Source organism: Podarcis erhardii (genome assembly GCF_964252035.2).
Source record: "Podarcis erhardii genome assembly, chromosome: 5".
NCBI classification, from domain to species: domain Eukaryota; kingdom Metazoa; phylum Chordata; class Lepidosauria; order Squamata; family Lacertidae; genus Podarcis; species Podarcis erhardii.
In genome coordinates this window covers 34988581-35005162 of record NC_138509.1, presented here as the reverse complement: position 1 = coordinate 35005162, position 16582 = coordinate 34988581, and positions in this window count along the sequence as shown.

Below are 16582 nucleotides of genomic sequence, written 5' to 3'. Positions count from 1 at the left end.
TCTCTCTGTGTGTGCATGGATAATGCACATGGAATTCTTGGATATTATCTCCCAATTATTACTGACAAAAATATTTTCTAGGGATAAGTAATCCATTAAGCAGAATGCATGAATAGCCATTTCAGGTTCAAAGACAGAAGGAACAACGTGATGATTGAACGCCCTTTTCTACCTGTTGCATTTGTAGGTGTCCTGAAAGAAGGGTACGTGTTTTTTATCCGTCAGCTAGGGGTTGGAGTTGGGGACTGAATTCATTTGCACATTCTGTGTCAGAAAGCCCAAGGCAGAAATGAGCTCATGAAAAGAACAAGCCAGGAATCCAAAAAATAAAGGAGAGTTGGGGCCAGAGCTGAAGTGATTTTTTTTAATTAAAAAAACCAACTTCTTGTGCAATAGCAGTGTAAAGCTATTGAATATGAACTGTCCATTGCTGTTGTTTTGGAGATAGTTTGCCCTGCACCCACTAAGCTAGCCGTTGGCCTTCAGGTGTTGTAAAAGACACTGTCTCATTGCTAGAGTGTTGAAATATGATTTAATTTGCCAGTCTGGTTGATTTTTGTATGTGGAATGAGAGGGTGGCATCTTGCCCTTTGCTTCAGGCAACAGAATGTCCTGCATTGGACATTTTGTGTATAGGAAGCTTCCTTGCTCTTAGATATTATGGTCCATCTCAGTACTGTCAACACCGACTGTCAGTGAGTGGCTCCCCAGGGCTTCAGACAAAGAGCATTCCCATCCCTAGCTGGAGATGCCAGGGATTGAACTTGTAACCTTTGGCATGCAAAGCAGATGCTCTACCACTGAGCTATGGCTGGCCCTGTCTCAGAACCCAGTGGGCAGGTATAGCTGGTGGGAGAACTTGCGGAAGTTGCTCAGCTACAGTAGCTTACTTCAACGTGACAACAAAAATGCTCCCTTTTGTATGTGAGGGTTAGGTAACGCATAAGTTCTGTGGAACAGATCTAGTACTATGACAGTGTTAGAATAGCATTAACCCCAATAATTCCCTTTTCAAAAATGTGCCGAAGTACATTCCAGACATACCTAACTTGGCTGCTCCTTTCTGGAAATCATTAAACTGTGATCTTTACACTTGATTGATGCCCTGTATTCTACAGCCACTAAGGTCAGAAATGTGCTTACTCAGTGGCGTAGCGTGGGTTGTCAGCACCCGGGGCAAGGCAAGTAATTTGCGCCCCCTAACCTGTGGATTTTAGTAGGGGCAGAGAGCTGCGAGCGCGAGCGCCCCCCCTGCACCCCCACGCTACGCCACTGTGCTTACTTGCTGCTGCTGCTGCCATTCCTGTTTCTGCAGAAAAACAAAACAACACCAAAAAACCCTGAAGCCTTGTTGATACACTCCTTTTTCATAGACCTTGGTTGTTAGGCCTGTTCTTGCATGCAATGGAGATACTGTTCAAAAAAGTAAAACTGTAATGAGTACAAGCAACCACCGGGTGTCACTAGTGTTCCACATAAAATCAGAGACCTCCCTAAGAAAGCATCCCAGTAAATTATAAGCTGCTTTTTTGTTTGAGTTTACAACTTTATTCTAATAAGCCTCATGCCCCAGACCTTAAACAAGCTCTGCACAGGCCTGCTTGCAGAGGTTGGGGTGCTGTTATGTCTGAAGAAGGGGAGGGTGGGTGTAGGGCATTTACATCAGACACCCTTGGCATGCCAATCCATAAAGTCCAAGGGACATGCCACTTTTCTATGTGCAAGAAATGTCTATTGGATGGGGAGCAGTTGGCCATTTCATTACCTAGGGCTTTATTTCTAGAAAAAAGAGGTGGTGGAACTTGCTGAGCACCCACCCAAGGTTGTTGAGCTTTAGGACCTCCACCTTCTAAGAGCTGCCGGAATTCAGTTCCAGGGAGTTCCAGTTGAAAAAAAAAAAGCTCTGCCATTACCCCTCCTTCCATCTGACATGGTACAGTCCACAAACAGGTTTACCACCTCCTCTGCTCTTAGGGAGGACTAAGCCTAAAATAGTGCCCTTCAAAGCATGACAGCGCTTTCAGCTGCACCAAGCAAGAAAAGGAAAGGAAGAGGTGTCTGAGCAGCACTAGAGAAGCAGGGCTATAACATCCTGTTTACTGAGTGTTCGTCCTGATTTGCTTGCGTAATGCTAATGGGGAGGTTAGACTATGTCTTTTCTTGCTTGGGTGTTTGTTCTGACTTGTTTACGGGAAGGTGATATGACAACAAATCATCCTGATTTGCTTGCGTAGTGTTCATATGTCTTCCCATGAATCTCCACCCCACACTTTTCAGTGAATTTCCCCATTACTTTCTAAACTGCAAAAAGTCCACTTTTTTTTTTTTTAAAAGTGGATTTATTGTGTTAGGCCAAACAGAGCACTTTAATTCACTCCAGTTGTGCAATCCCTACATGCACTTGAATCCTTCCTGCAAAACCCTGACCAAAACACATTTTTTTAAATAAAGCAATTCCTTGGTCCTACCAATGAAATCATCTGAAAATAATTGAAAAAACACCAGAGTTTGTTTGATTTTATGGTTCCCAAACTTCTTTCTAGCTGTTGGCACATGGAATGCCAGAAGTAAAACGAGTCTTTATATGTGCTAAAAAATGTGCCTGGTTGTCTAGCATGCTTACAGATTTTAGGTGTGGTTGGTATGTCTGGGTAGTGGTTTGTTTTCTAGTTTTCTCAGCGCATCTGAAACTATTTCACAAAAAACAACCCAGCGTGAAAAGGGAAGGACAACTGAGTGCCAGCATAATAAACTGAACAATAAATGGAATTGTGGGTGGGAATAAATCAATTTAACAGAGTTTCCAAGTGTCGCATGAATGGTGATGTTGCCCTGTTGTGTACTATTGCCAGGGACATGTGACTGTTCTGAGTGTTCTTAGGATAGACTGTGAAGTGACACTGTTCTTTTTCTGCTCCCAAGTAGCCCCTTGAAAACCACATGGAGCTATAAGGCTAGTTGGAGCTGACTTACTAATCTAGGCTAAAATCCAACTAAAATTCTGCACCTGGGCAATTCTAAGCCCGTGGCAGGCCACAGTAAACTCTGTGACATGCCCAAATGGTACATATCGAGCAAATTTGTATTTTTATCTTATTTCTCCACCTCATCTATATTGAAGTTTTCCATGTTTTGCTAAATTGTAGGACACATTGAATGCTTAACTCCACCCACTGAAACTCTTATTCCGCCATCTCTCTGGTACTGTTTTGGGGAGACAGGGGGTGGGCAGGTGTGGGAGACTCCCTGGTCCTGAATGGGGTAACTGTGCCCCTGAAGGAGCAGGTGCGCAGCCTGGGAGTTATTTTGGACTCACAGCTGTGCAAGGAGGCGCAGGTCAATTTTGTGTCCAGGGCAGCTGTCTGCCAGCTCCATCTGGTACTCAGGCTGAGACCTTACCTGCCCGCGGACTGTCGCGCCAAAGTGGTGCATGCTCTAGTTATCTCCCACTTGGACTAATGCAATGCGCTCTACATGGGGCTACCTTTGAAGGTGACCCGGAAACTACAACTAATCTAGAATGCGGCAGCTAGACTGGTGGCTGGGAGTTGCTACCAAGACCATATAACACTGGTCCTGAAAGACCTACATTGGCTCCCAGTACGTTTCCGAGCACAATTCAAAGTGTTGGTGGTGACCTTTAAAGCCCTAAACTACCTCGGCCCAGTATACCTGAAGAAGCGTCTCCACCCCCATAACTCAACTCGGACACTGAGCTCCAGCTCTGAGGGCCTTCTTCACTGTGAAAAGTAAGGTTACAGGAAACCAGGCAGAGGGTCTTCTCGGTAGTGGTGCCCACCCTGTGGAGCGCCCACCCTGTGGAACGCCCTCCCACCAGATGTCAAGGAAATACAGTGGTACCTCGGGTTACATACGCTTCAGGTTACATATGCTTCAGGTTCCAGACTTCGCTAACCCAGAAATATTACCTCAGGTTAAGAACGTTGCTTCAGGATGAGAACAGAAATCGTGCTCCGGCGGTGCGGCAGCAGCAGTAGGCCCCATTAGCTAAAGTGGTGCTTCAGGTTAAGAACACTTTCAGGTTAAGTACGGACCTCCAGAACGAATTAAGTACTTAACCTGAGGTACCACTGTAAACAACTACTGTATCTGACTTTTAGAAGACATCTGAAGGCAGCCCTGTTTAGGGAAGTTTTTAATGTTTGATTTTTCAATGTGTTGTTAATATTCTATTGGAAACCACCCAGAGTGGCTGGGGAAACCCAGCCAGATGGGCGGGGTATATTATTATTATTATTATTATTATTATTATTATTATTATTATTATTATTATTGATTTTTGGCAAGCATCATCCAGCCCGCTCATGTTCACACATATATTTATAGCCATGAGGGAAATCATAATTGGGGCAGACCCATTGATGCTAATGAACATGACTAACTTAGGTCCATTTGTTTGGACTAATCAGATAAAATCCTCGGTTAGGTTTATTATTATTAATATTGTTATTATTATTAAAATGGAGATTCTTGAGAATGCAAATTTTGTGCTCATGCCCATTCCATGTCAGTGAATTTAAAGGTACAATGTAATGATTTAATTGCATTTGGAGCTGAAACACAGGTGCCTAACAAAACCAAAGGCCTTTTCACAAGCACACCCACTTTTTAAAAGATCTCTGATATTTTCCCCAATCAGACTTTGAGGTCTTTTGTATAAGAAAATGGTAGCTGAAGTCAAAACCTCTCTGGTTGGCAGAGTACAGCACATCCATAACAAATGAGGATGCCTCATTAAGGAGGCAGCAAGAACCTAATTTTAATGCTACCTGTTTCTCCCTCTGGGAGAACGAAACACAACTTGTTTCACTGTAGAATACAGAATTAATGCAAGAATGGGAAGCTATAAATATTCCAGAAGGCAGGTTAGAGTATCCCTCAGCCTATTTTCTTCACTTGGATAAGATCAGTGGCAACAAAACTGAATTTGCTTCTGTGGGGATTATACAGGCAAAAATCCATTATCCAAACTGTGCACCTTGAGTGATACACACCTGCATTTGAAATCACATCTCACTCATTTCAGTGGGAATTTGCCTCTATCTCTTTGTTATTCTCCTCCTCCTCTCTGCATGAAGAGTAATGTCTAGACTTTTCCTGCGCAGCCAGCAATGAGGGGGAAATAAAGAGGCACTCAAAGTTATGCCCCTTGAAAGGCTGGTTAAAATGTTCTTAAAATGGTTCGCATTTTACAAGCCCTACCAAGAGTTGTTGTCAAGAGGTAGCTAGCAGTCCATCTAACAGCAAACTCAGGTGGTGAGCGCTGACAGAACTGGAGTCAAAACAAAACAACTGAGAAATGAGGAGGATATCAGCATGCTTGGGGGATCCTTGAGATTTGCAAAATGGCAAGTAGAAAATAGGACCTTAAAGGTGCAGAAACTCACAACGTTCCGAACAGCCCAATGAGGACTGAGCATGCCGCAGAATTCTAATGACTGGAAGAAGAAGAAACTAGTGCTGTGGGACGGGATGGAATTAAGTGGAATGGCCTATCCTCCTGGAATGGGACATGGCTGACTAAAACCCTAAACAGGAGCACGGCTGATAGAAGGTGAGGATTTACTGCAAAAGGGATTTTGTTGCATGTTCCAATTGTATATATTTAATGTAGCGCAACCCACTGGCAGTGCCTGTGCTCTGAATTTAGAAATCACCAGATTCACTGCCCAGCTTTTCCAGATAAAGGGTCTTGGTAACAGGATCCATAGAGACCTTTGCCCTTGAAGGGCTGTTGTTGGTTTGAGTAAGCAGCACCGGACAAGATCAATGAATGGGGTAATTTGCTGTGAAAAGCTCTCCTGTTAAAAGCAAAACAAACAAACAAAAACAAAACAAAAAGCAACCATGAGACTATCTAAATATAATAAAGAGCCTGCTGGATGAGGCCAATGGCCCATCTAGTCCAGCATCCTGTTCTCACAGTGACTAACCAGATGCCTGTGTGTAGGAAGCCCACAAACAGGATCCAACAGCATTCTCTCCACATGTGATTTCCAGCAACTAATATTCAGAAGCATACTTCCTCTGATTAGGAGTAGTGGAAATGCAGAAGATGGATGGTTACCAAGGAGGTGTAGGTGGCCTTTCACAATGAACCCTTCATGTCACCATGAGCTCAGCAGCAGTGATTCTAATGCTGAGTTCTGCTGACTTGATTGCTCACAGGAGGGCTTCTGGTGCAAAATTACTTTGCTTGCCTGCTGGCCTAGCTCATGAGACCCCCAAGGCGGGTGAAGGTAGTAACAATCAAGCCAGGTGAAGGTAACTTGGGGGGTAGCAGTATTGATGCAGGCCTAAACTGATGAATGTGCTGTATAGTCTGGCCAGATTAGGGTCTACTCTGCTGCTACATCCTTGGTGCTTCCAGCAGCTGAAAGGAGGGATTCTGCCATTCGCCTGGTATGTTAGTGCATTCTATTCTTGTGTCTATCCTTGTGTAAAGGAGGGATTGTTGCTTGCTTGATATCCTTGTGTAAAGGAGGGCCTGGCATGTTAGTCTATCCTATCTTGTGTCTATGCATGTGCAAAGGAGTGATTCTGTATCCTTGTGTATGAGAAGCCTGCTGCTCAATAAGTTTCAGACTTCCTTTACTGCTTGTGTTTTGCATTTGCTTCATACATCCCAGATAAAGAACCCATTGACAAAACACCATGAAGGCAGAACATAGCTAGTAGCTGTTGATAGTTTTAATGTATCTGACAATATAGTTCTGCCAGCGTTTCATTGCCTGATGATCCACCCTACTGTCCATCATTACACGTTTCCTGTCTGGGCTTATTGATAGGTCTTTACATCGGTTATTTAAAAATATGCTTTAAAAGACAGCTAGCCACAAATAAAGTTTGACCACCTGGTGCTCACAACACAAGAAAATGCCCTTTGAGAAAGAGCACACCATCTCAGCAGATGTCTGCAGTGTATCTGAGTGAATGGATAGTACATACGTTTCAATGTTTGTTAATATCATTAAATGTATATACTGCTTAATTGGCAAGGTGGCTTCTGAGCAGTTCACACAAATAAAAATAAACCTTCACAATTAAAATGGAGCAACAAAACAAACCTATTAACACAGCATGGCAATTAAAACTGTCAAGCCAGCGATTAAGACAAGTAAAATAGGAAGTTCAATCATGAGATTGCTTATGTAAGGAGGTGTATCTTTAAAAGCTGGTGGAAAGCCAGTGCTGAATATGACTCCCAGTACCTTGGCAAGAGAGAGGACTAGGAGTTTCTTTGACATACCCATCTGTTATGGATGCTTTAGTTTAGATTCCTGCATTGCAGGGGGTTGGACAAGATGACCCTTGAGAGCCCTTCCAGCTCTACAATTCTATGATTCGATATCATCTTTGCATGTGCTGGGAGTGGGGCAGGACAAGGGTAGCAGGGCAAAGTCCCAAGGCACAAGCAGAAATCCTTGCACTGATGGGATAATTGCTTAGCATTGCATTGGATACAAGCCTTGGTACATCACAGAAAAGACCAGCTAGCTAGACTATTTAACCCTCATGTGCATACCTCTCATTTGCAGGAAGGGTTTTTCTGAGAAGGGTTGAAATCTGATACCTCCCATTCTGTAATCTGAGATGGAATAGTTGCAAGAAAAGCTGCCGGCTCTGTAGATCTGCTTTTAGTGTCCCCCCAAAGGAAGAGAAATTGGGAACAGCAGAGCTCTGCAACATCCAATATCTTGCCTTTGTACCCTGGTTAAATATGATTGCTATTTTCATTGACACCTCATAGCAAGTAGGTCATTGTTTTTAGTGGAAATTCTGGCACGCAGGACAAGGTTAATTGTGCTGTGCATCAAAATGCATTAAGCAGCCTGGCATTATCTTTTGAGACAATGATGCCACTATTGCCGTTCACCAGCACAGCTGCTTATTTCAGGCATTGCTTTACTCAAGATAGCAAAAACTAAAAGACAGCGTGGAAGCGATAGAGAAACCTGAACTTTTGCAGACACGACACCAAATGAACTGCAGCTTTCAGATGTCAGTGAAGGGGCTGACTGCCAGGCGTTCATAACCCACTGGTGTAAATCGGAGACATTTAAATGCGTTAAATCTTACTCCAGGAAAGGGTTTAACTCAAAAGCGAATCCAGTCATTGCTTACAAACCTCAGTGCAGTAGCAGGCCATTTGCAGTTCACTGCCTTATGCAGCTTGGACTAGTGTACTGTTTATCTCCACTATATTTACCCTTTCTGGCCAAGTACTTACACTTATTTATGCCACTGGTCAGTGATAGATGTTGGACTGTTCCTTAGTCTTCCTTCATTCTAGTATTAGCCCATTTTACTGGTCTAATTACTTTTTGTTATTGATGTTAATCGGTCTCCTGCTTGTTTTCTTTCCCACGCTGAGGATTAGTGTTAGTATTATTATATGGCTACAGGGCATCAGCAGCGTGCATGTAAATACAATCTTTGAGACCGCTGTAACTGGAGTCAGCAAGCTTTCTCTAGATGGTTTCACTCCCTAATCTATGACTTTGATTAAAATGTAGCTTAGTACTTAAATGTGACATTCCCTTGCATAGTCCAAAATTGTGAGCAGAAAATGAACAGGCCAGTTCTATCATCCCATATCCTCCTTCCAGTCTAAAGAACATTGACACAGTCCAGTAACACCACGTGAGCCAAGAGCACAGATGGGATATGCATTGTGCCATCTTTACAATGACAGAAGGATGCAACAGATACTGTGTTAAACACTGCTGGTCTCCATTTAGTTCATTTGGATTTGTTCAGCACTACCTTGCAAGAACCACTTATTCCTGGGCATTGTTGCACAGTGCTGATAGTTGATGAATTCATCCTGCAATTTTCTGCACAATTCATGCTACGATTTGCTGCTGTGAGCAAATATGTTTGACTACAAGGCATCACTCCTACAAAATGGCAAAGATTCAAATTTTCAATTTTATTACTTTAAGCATTTTTCGCTAAACTGAGCTTTAAGACTTATCAACTGCAACATCTGAGATTTTTAAAAGGTTGTGTCCAAGATATTGTTGTTGTTAACTATATTAATTTAAAGCATGTTTGCTTTGCTCCACATCTGAAAGCTCTCAGACCAGCTTACAAATCTATAAAAAGACAGTCTCTGCTTGTATGTAGGCTTACAATCTTAAAAGACATGACATGAAAGGAAAAAGGGCTAGGGAAGGAGGAGGGGTTTTAAAAAAGAGAAATCATGTCTCGTTCTTAAAGGAGGCATGTATCATTTCACATTTCAGTTTTGCATCATTTTGCGACACAGTAATTCAGTTTTACTAGCAAATCAGAGGTTAAACTCACCGCTATCCAGCCCTGGGAGGAGAGTGGGCAGCATTTGCACAAGACACCTACACACTGCAGCTGACACACTAAGGTGTCACGACCGGTGCTTTTTTCTAAAAAGATGTTTAGGGGTACTCTCATTTTCCTACTCATATTGAAATACTGCCCCTCAATGAGGCCAAACTTAGATTCACAAAATGTTTAGGGGTATGCGTACCCATGCATCCCCCCAGAAAAAAAGCACTGGAAAGCTCTGCTGTAAACTCTACACAAATTTGGAGTGGAGTCCCTAAGATGGTTGGATGGTGCCTTGTATGCCTCCTTCCAGCCAAGCTGGGCCAAAAGTTTCTTTAAAAAATGATCAAAATGTCGAGTTTCATCACTCAAATACTGAAAGCAATATGTTTCATTCTACATTCAAATTTGTACTTATGAAAATATATCCCTCCAGTCTTGAAATTCTAGTAGTATTCTAGTTTCATTGGCACCTCTTGATTGTTCTGGCAGACATCATCTATGCAACATGCACAGCAAGCATGAAATGTTGATGTTACTTGTATCCTGAAGAGACAATGAGATGTGAAATTAACCTGTTGTATTAGCCACACTGATGTGACCACTCTGGGGTGCAAGCCTGGTGGTGTGTATGGAGTTCCTGGAATTTGATGTATTTTAGCATGTTTTAGATTATTATTTCTTAAAAACAATTGTTAACCAGTCACCCTAAGTTTGAGTGATAAAGGAGTTGGGAACTAAGTTACCTTTGCTCAGAAAGAGCCCTTTGGTTTTGATGTGGAAACTCTGATGGCCCTTTGAAGCACAAGAAATGGGGGCTTGTTTAGTTGCTCATGAAAGGTAAAAAGAAAAAGTAGCCATGTGCTTTGAAAATGGTTGGGCTTCCTGCCTCCCTCCCTCCCCCCCACCCCCCACTCTGCAACAGGTCAGGCCTGGCTACATTTCAAACAAATGCTGTTATCTCACCCTTTGGAGAGACCTTGACTGTACAAAACAATTTGCTATTATCTAACCTGATGGACTGCAGTTGCATGGAAAAACAGAGATTGCTGTGGTGATGTTTTTACTGTGCACATATTGTATTGTATTGTATTGTATTGTATTGTATTGTACTTTCTGGAGTTTAGAACCTAACATAAAATAACAGAAATGTGCAAGTCTTTTCAAATGTTCAAGCTATACATTGGGCCTCTTTTTAGGAGAAACAGTCCCTTCCCCCCATGTTAATTTTCTGCTCAGTTTTCCACTTCTGTTCAGCACAGGACATATCCAAATGACTGGTTTTGTTTTAGCATTTATCCTGGTTAATTTGTAGAGAGATTAGATGGTGCTGACTATTTAGTGAATATTAATCCTGATTTGTTTGCTGGGAGGTTAGATGTTTCTGTAACGAAGCAAGTGTTATCATAAAAAGTCCTTTGTTTTGGAGGCCTCTGCATCTTGCACTGAGGAAGGGGCTTGCTGCCATTTGCAGGACCCTGTCTATCTGGCATCACATTGTATCCTACCCTTACCCCAAGAAGCTCAAGGTGTTGCAACCCTCGAGACATTGTTGGACTCCATCTCCCATGAGTCCCAGTTGGCACAGTCAATGGTCAGGGATGATGGGAGTTGTAGTCTCCCATCTCCCATGAGTCCCAGTTGACATAGCCAATGGTTAGGGATGATGGGAGTTGTAGTCCAACAAAATCTGGCATAGTGAAGGCCCACTATTGGCATATCAGGTTACTCCAATTTACACTCATGACAGCCTGCTAAAATAGGCTAGGCTTAGACAGTGACTTTCCCAATGCCACATTCTAAGCTTGATATCTGAGCTGGAATTTGAATTCTGCTCTTCCTGATCTAGCACTGACAGTCTGTCAGTCCCTCTACAGTATGCAGGATCCTTTTTAGGTTGGCTACAGTTCCACCCACCGCCTCCCTCGCCATGGCCCTTAACTTTGCAGCCACTACCAGCCATGGTATCAGGGCAGGACTTTGAGGCAAAATTCCAGCAGAATGAGCAGGGGATTCCGAACCCCAGTCACATTTTGAAGTAAATGAAGTAACACACATCACCATGTAAGATGTTTTTACTGTGCACAGATTGTAGTTTCTGGAGTTTAGAACTTAACATAACATAAAACAACAGAAATGTGCAAGTCTTTTCAAATGCTCAAGCTATACATTGGGCCTCTTTTTAGGAGAAACAGCTCCTCCCCTCCCCACGCGGTGTAAGTCCTTTTCTCCTATGGATCTGGGGCCTAACTCTGACAAGCGATAGTGACAAGGTTCTTCACATCATTTCTACAACATAACTGGCACAATTACCAAGGAAAAAAAGGAGCCCAGCCTCCACTAGATGGCACAATCCATGTTCTTTCAGAACATCAGAATGTGTACCTAATGCACAGTTAGTGGAGATGTTGAATCCTGATTTCACGCACCTTTGCCCTTTGATGCAATTTAATTTCATTGTTTTATTTGCCTGATTGTGGCACACCTAGTGGAAAAGTGCCAGCATGTATCAACACAGTATACGGTGTCTATAGGAAAGGAACCGGGCAATTGCTGGCCTAGACTTAAATGGGCATTTATAGATGACCCATGCATCTTGCAGTAAACGTTGGGCTTCAAATGTCATGTTTCATGTTTCTGTTTTTAAAACTGCACCAGCAATTGCTTTTTAAAGAGCCAGATATTCTAGTAGCCCTGGGCAATATACCTAGGAAATATTGCTGCTGGGTGGGCTAAGGGGCAAAAATGGGTGGAGTAATGTACACTCTTTTCCATCCCATACCCAGAGAAAGTAAGGGGATGAGCACAGTTCAGGGACAGATTTCAGCCAGGGAAAAACATGCAAGGAGGGTGAAGAGCTGTTTATTAAAAACAAATAAACAAAGGAAACTCTTTTAGTCTGTTTACTAGCACATCGGATTCAGAAACCAATGCAGAATATATTGTTACGGAGTAAATTATTGCAGAATACAACCAACAAAGAACCTTTAGCAGAATATAGTAGCAGAGAGGGTCATGATCCTTGGTGTGAGAATGAGTATGTTATGATGCCCACATAAGAGTGTTCCTACTTTCATCCATTAAATGTTGGATGGAGTGGTTTCAAGTGGTCAGAAAGAAGACACCAGTTAATATGCTAGGGTTGCCATACATCTGGAATTTTCTGGACATAGCCGGAATTTGGCAGTCGGAAACAGTGTCTGAGCGGAAATCGCTGAGATGTCCAGATGTATGTATGGCAACTCATGTTGGAAATGTAGCTATTGGTGAATTTCCTAAGAAATAGCTCAAAAACTATTTGTTGTTATTGGGATTTTGCCCCACCCCCAAGGGAAAAAAGCTCAACAATTTTGCTAAAAGAAGCTTAACAACTGCGGCCATAGATAGATGGCCATGGAAGTAGAATCAGATGTTGATATTCTGGTGGATGTTAAGTGTTGTTGGAATACCATCTTTTAAAGATATCTGTCAGGCAGAATGCTATAAAAGAAGCAGACACGTCAACATTATTTAAGGAAGTTTAATCGTTTCTTAACGTCCATTTGATCACAATTTGATTTACAACACAGTTTTACAGAATTTCACACCTGACATTATTTTTCTTAATTGATGGCTCACTATTCAATTTGCTGAATTTCCATTTTTGAAATGAACAGTTGTTCCAAATAAAGTTACCTCCATGATTTCACAGTGTTGCCGCAGTTCTATACAAAGACTACTAAAAGTATGAAAAATATAAGTGCTTTTATGCACACATTTTAATACTGTTTCTGTGTCTCAGGCACCTGCTTTATCTTACGGTGTATAAATAATAGCTGGGGGGGGGGAGTATACAGTTAAATAAAAGTAAGAAATGATTTCAACCAGATAGAAGTATTTTGTTGCTAACATTAGAGGTGTGAATACAGTGACACTAGGCAAGTTTCACAAGTGTATAATTAACAAAAATGATTTAGGTTGAACTCACACATGGAGGCTGTTTGAAGACTCCTATAAACTCACCCTCCACCTACAAATTTGGTGCTAGCATGGAAAGAAAGTTCCAATTTAGCTTGATTCCAATGCATACATATGGATCATCCGAGGTGGCGGAAGGTGTTCAGAATACTGGACCTTAGAAGTGGGATCATAGATGAGTAGAATGTCATAAGGTTCCAGGTTCAATCCCTGTCTGAAGTCCAGGGATGGCCTGGACTTTAGACAGGGGCATCACCTCCACGAGGCCTCCACAACCCCCAAGTTCTGCTGGGATGGGGTTCAGCCCCTCCCAATCTTGAGGGGGCCAAGGAGGCCTGGAGGTAAGTTGCCCTGGGCTGTGCAACTTCTCCTGATGCAGCACAGCTTGGTGTGAAGTTGCTCCTGGTCGTGACACATTAAGAGATGCTGCACAGCCTGGCAGGATGTTGCACCACACCATGCACCATTGGGAGAGGCCACACAGACTAGCACAGCCTGGCAGGCAACTGTCGCATCAGGAGGAAGCCTTGTTGGGGTCTCCTGATGCAGTAAGTCATCGTGCATGCAATGCACAGCTTCCTATCTTCCTGACACAGAATGTGGTTTTCTAGCAGTAAGGTTCTGGCAGTAGTCTAAATGTCAGACACCTGCAAATTGTGGTTGGCCTTGGAAGTCACCCCATGTTTCTGGCAGGTGGCAAGTTTTTGCTTTCTTACCTTGCTCCATGGAAGCAAATTAATGCTGCCCTTCTGCATCTATTGCTGAACAAGCAGAGGTGATTTTTTTTGGTGGAGGGGCAGCAGCAGTCCTGTATTTGGTCTCACTGTAAGCTGCAGCCTGACAAAATTATAAAAGAGGCATTTTGCATTCCTGTGTTGTCACTGGAGGCTTTTTAGAGGCTTTCCCTGTTGGTCACCAGGATTAAATTTATGGTCACTGCCACTGGACAACTGGACACATGAGACAACTATGTTTGTGGACCTCTGCTAGAGGTCCCTTCTTTATTGCAACTTCTCACCAAATAGTTGGCAATCTCCATGACACTGTAAGCCATTTCAGTAGTTGGCAACTTTGATATTAGAGGCCCTCTAAGAACCACAAGCTTGAGACTCGCCTGAATCAGCTCAGACAGGCACTATCCACACCCATTGCAGTTGTGCTGCAATACAATAGCCAAATCCACTATCACTATCTCCAAACCTGCTTTTATTTCCTTTCAGGTGCAGTACTGCAACATGACTTTTGGGGGGCAGGTGGCCGGGCGCACAACATATTATCCTCCCCCAAACCCATGCGCAAATCAGTCAATTTATAATCACATTTGTGAAGATGCTAAAATAACATCTTAAGCCAGGAAAGCATCATTTCTAAATGATGCTCATAGAAGATACAAAATGATCCTTCCCATCTTTCTTTCGGGTGTATATTCTAGTTTATCTAGGGTGTTCCTTTGGTTTACAAATGTGGGGATTGGATTGCACAATTCAATTAAAAATCACTTGAGATAGCTATGCTGCAATCCTATGCATGTTTACTTGGAAGTAAGTACCCATTGAACAAAGTGGCTCTTGCTTCTGAGTAAAGTTGAATAGGACCTTTCTTTAATATTTGAAGCTAAAAATTCCAGAATTCAGCCATATAATGTTTCTAAAAGATTGAAAATGAACATTGGGACCAATTTATTTATCTTTGAGAGATTGCTCCCATACTTCTAAGCTCCAATATACTTTCCAGCATGCAGGAGAGAAGCCAGTGGTACCAATGAGAGCCTTGGATGAATAGAAAAATTCCTTCCAGTAGCACCTTAAAGACCAACTGAGTTAGTTCTAGGTATGAGCTTTCGTGTGCATGCACACTTCTTCAGATACCGGTATCTGAAGAAGGTATCTGAAGAAGTGTGCATCTGAAGAAGTATCTGGTATCTGAAGAAGTGTGCATGCACACGAAAGCTCATACCTAGAACTAACTCAGTTGGTCTTTAAGGTGCTACTGGAAGGAATTTTTTTATTTTGTTTTGACCATGGCAGACCAACACGGCTACCTATCTGTAATTGGATGAATAGGGCAACCGTAGGAGAGGAAAGGGTTAAATTTCCCCATCCTGTCTGCAGTGACCTCAGCAATATTCAGGGTCCCCTCCCCTCAGTGTCTGCTATTTGCATTTAAAAACACCTTTAAATGCAGTCAAGCATCTAATGGAGCATCTAGTTTAGCCCTAAGATTATAGCTAGCACACCATCATAAGCAGGATTCATACCTACATGAAATGCTTTACAACAAGAATATCTGAGAAATATAAAAGCCCCACGACTTAAAAAACTCTACGTCAGAGGTTTTCAACCTTTTTGAGTCCACGGCTTCCTTGACCAACTACATTTTTTCTACAGCACCCCTGTGGGGCTCAGGAGCCCAGTTATGTCACCCCTTGCCTGCAGAGCTGGCAGCCTCTCACCCTTGTTTGAACACCCTCCCTTGTGGAGTGTTCCCTTAGCCTCCTCTCCCCTCTCCCCTCTCCCCTCTCCTTGGGAGTCCTCCAGGCAGCTGCTGCCGCTGCCCCAAGGAGAGGTGCCTCCTCACACTGCCCTACAGGGGCCTGGGAAGCACCCCCTGGCCAGCCCCAGAGGCACCATTCGTCTGGGAAGCTTGTAGCCAGGGCTGCTGCAATAAACAGCTGTGCAAGCCTTGGGGAGGCAGAGATGTGAGAGGGCATTAGAGGAAGGGAGGGGAGGAAAGAGGGACAGAGGCCAGTGTTGCCCATGGCCCACTGACCATCATTCAAGGCACCCAAGGGTGCCACGGCATACTGGTTGAAAACCATTGCTTTACATTATTACAAAAATACTATTGAAAATTGCAGTTACGGACCATCGTTTGTAAACACAAATGAAACAACACACTCTTTAAGTTTTCTTTTCCTTCTTAGGTTAGGCTTACCCCCATGCTTGTAAAAAAAAAAAAAGTGGATTTAAAAATAAAAATCAGTGTCTACCATTATTAAACTGCTATTCTAAAAGCAGTGAAGCCTTGCTACATCAGAATTTGCCCTATCACTAATTCAGAATCATATTGAACCTGACTAATCATTAGCTTGAAGTAGCTCCTGCCCCCTGCCATAGCTTGATTAAATGTAAGACATTGCTTTAAATTACACAGGCCATTTGGGTTGTTTTTTTAGAATGCTCCATATCCATCACTCCGAGTAGCTACTGCAAATGCTGGATAAGCTTCATAGGTTGTGTAGGTTGCCAAATCTTGTCCCAGAGTCACTGCTTGCTTGAGTTGAGTAGCTGCCACTGCG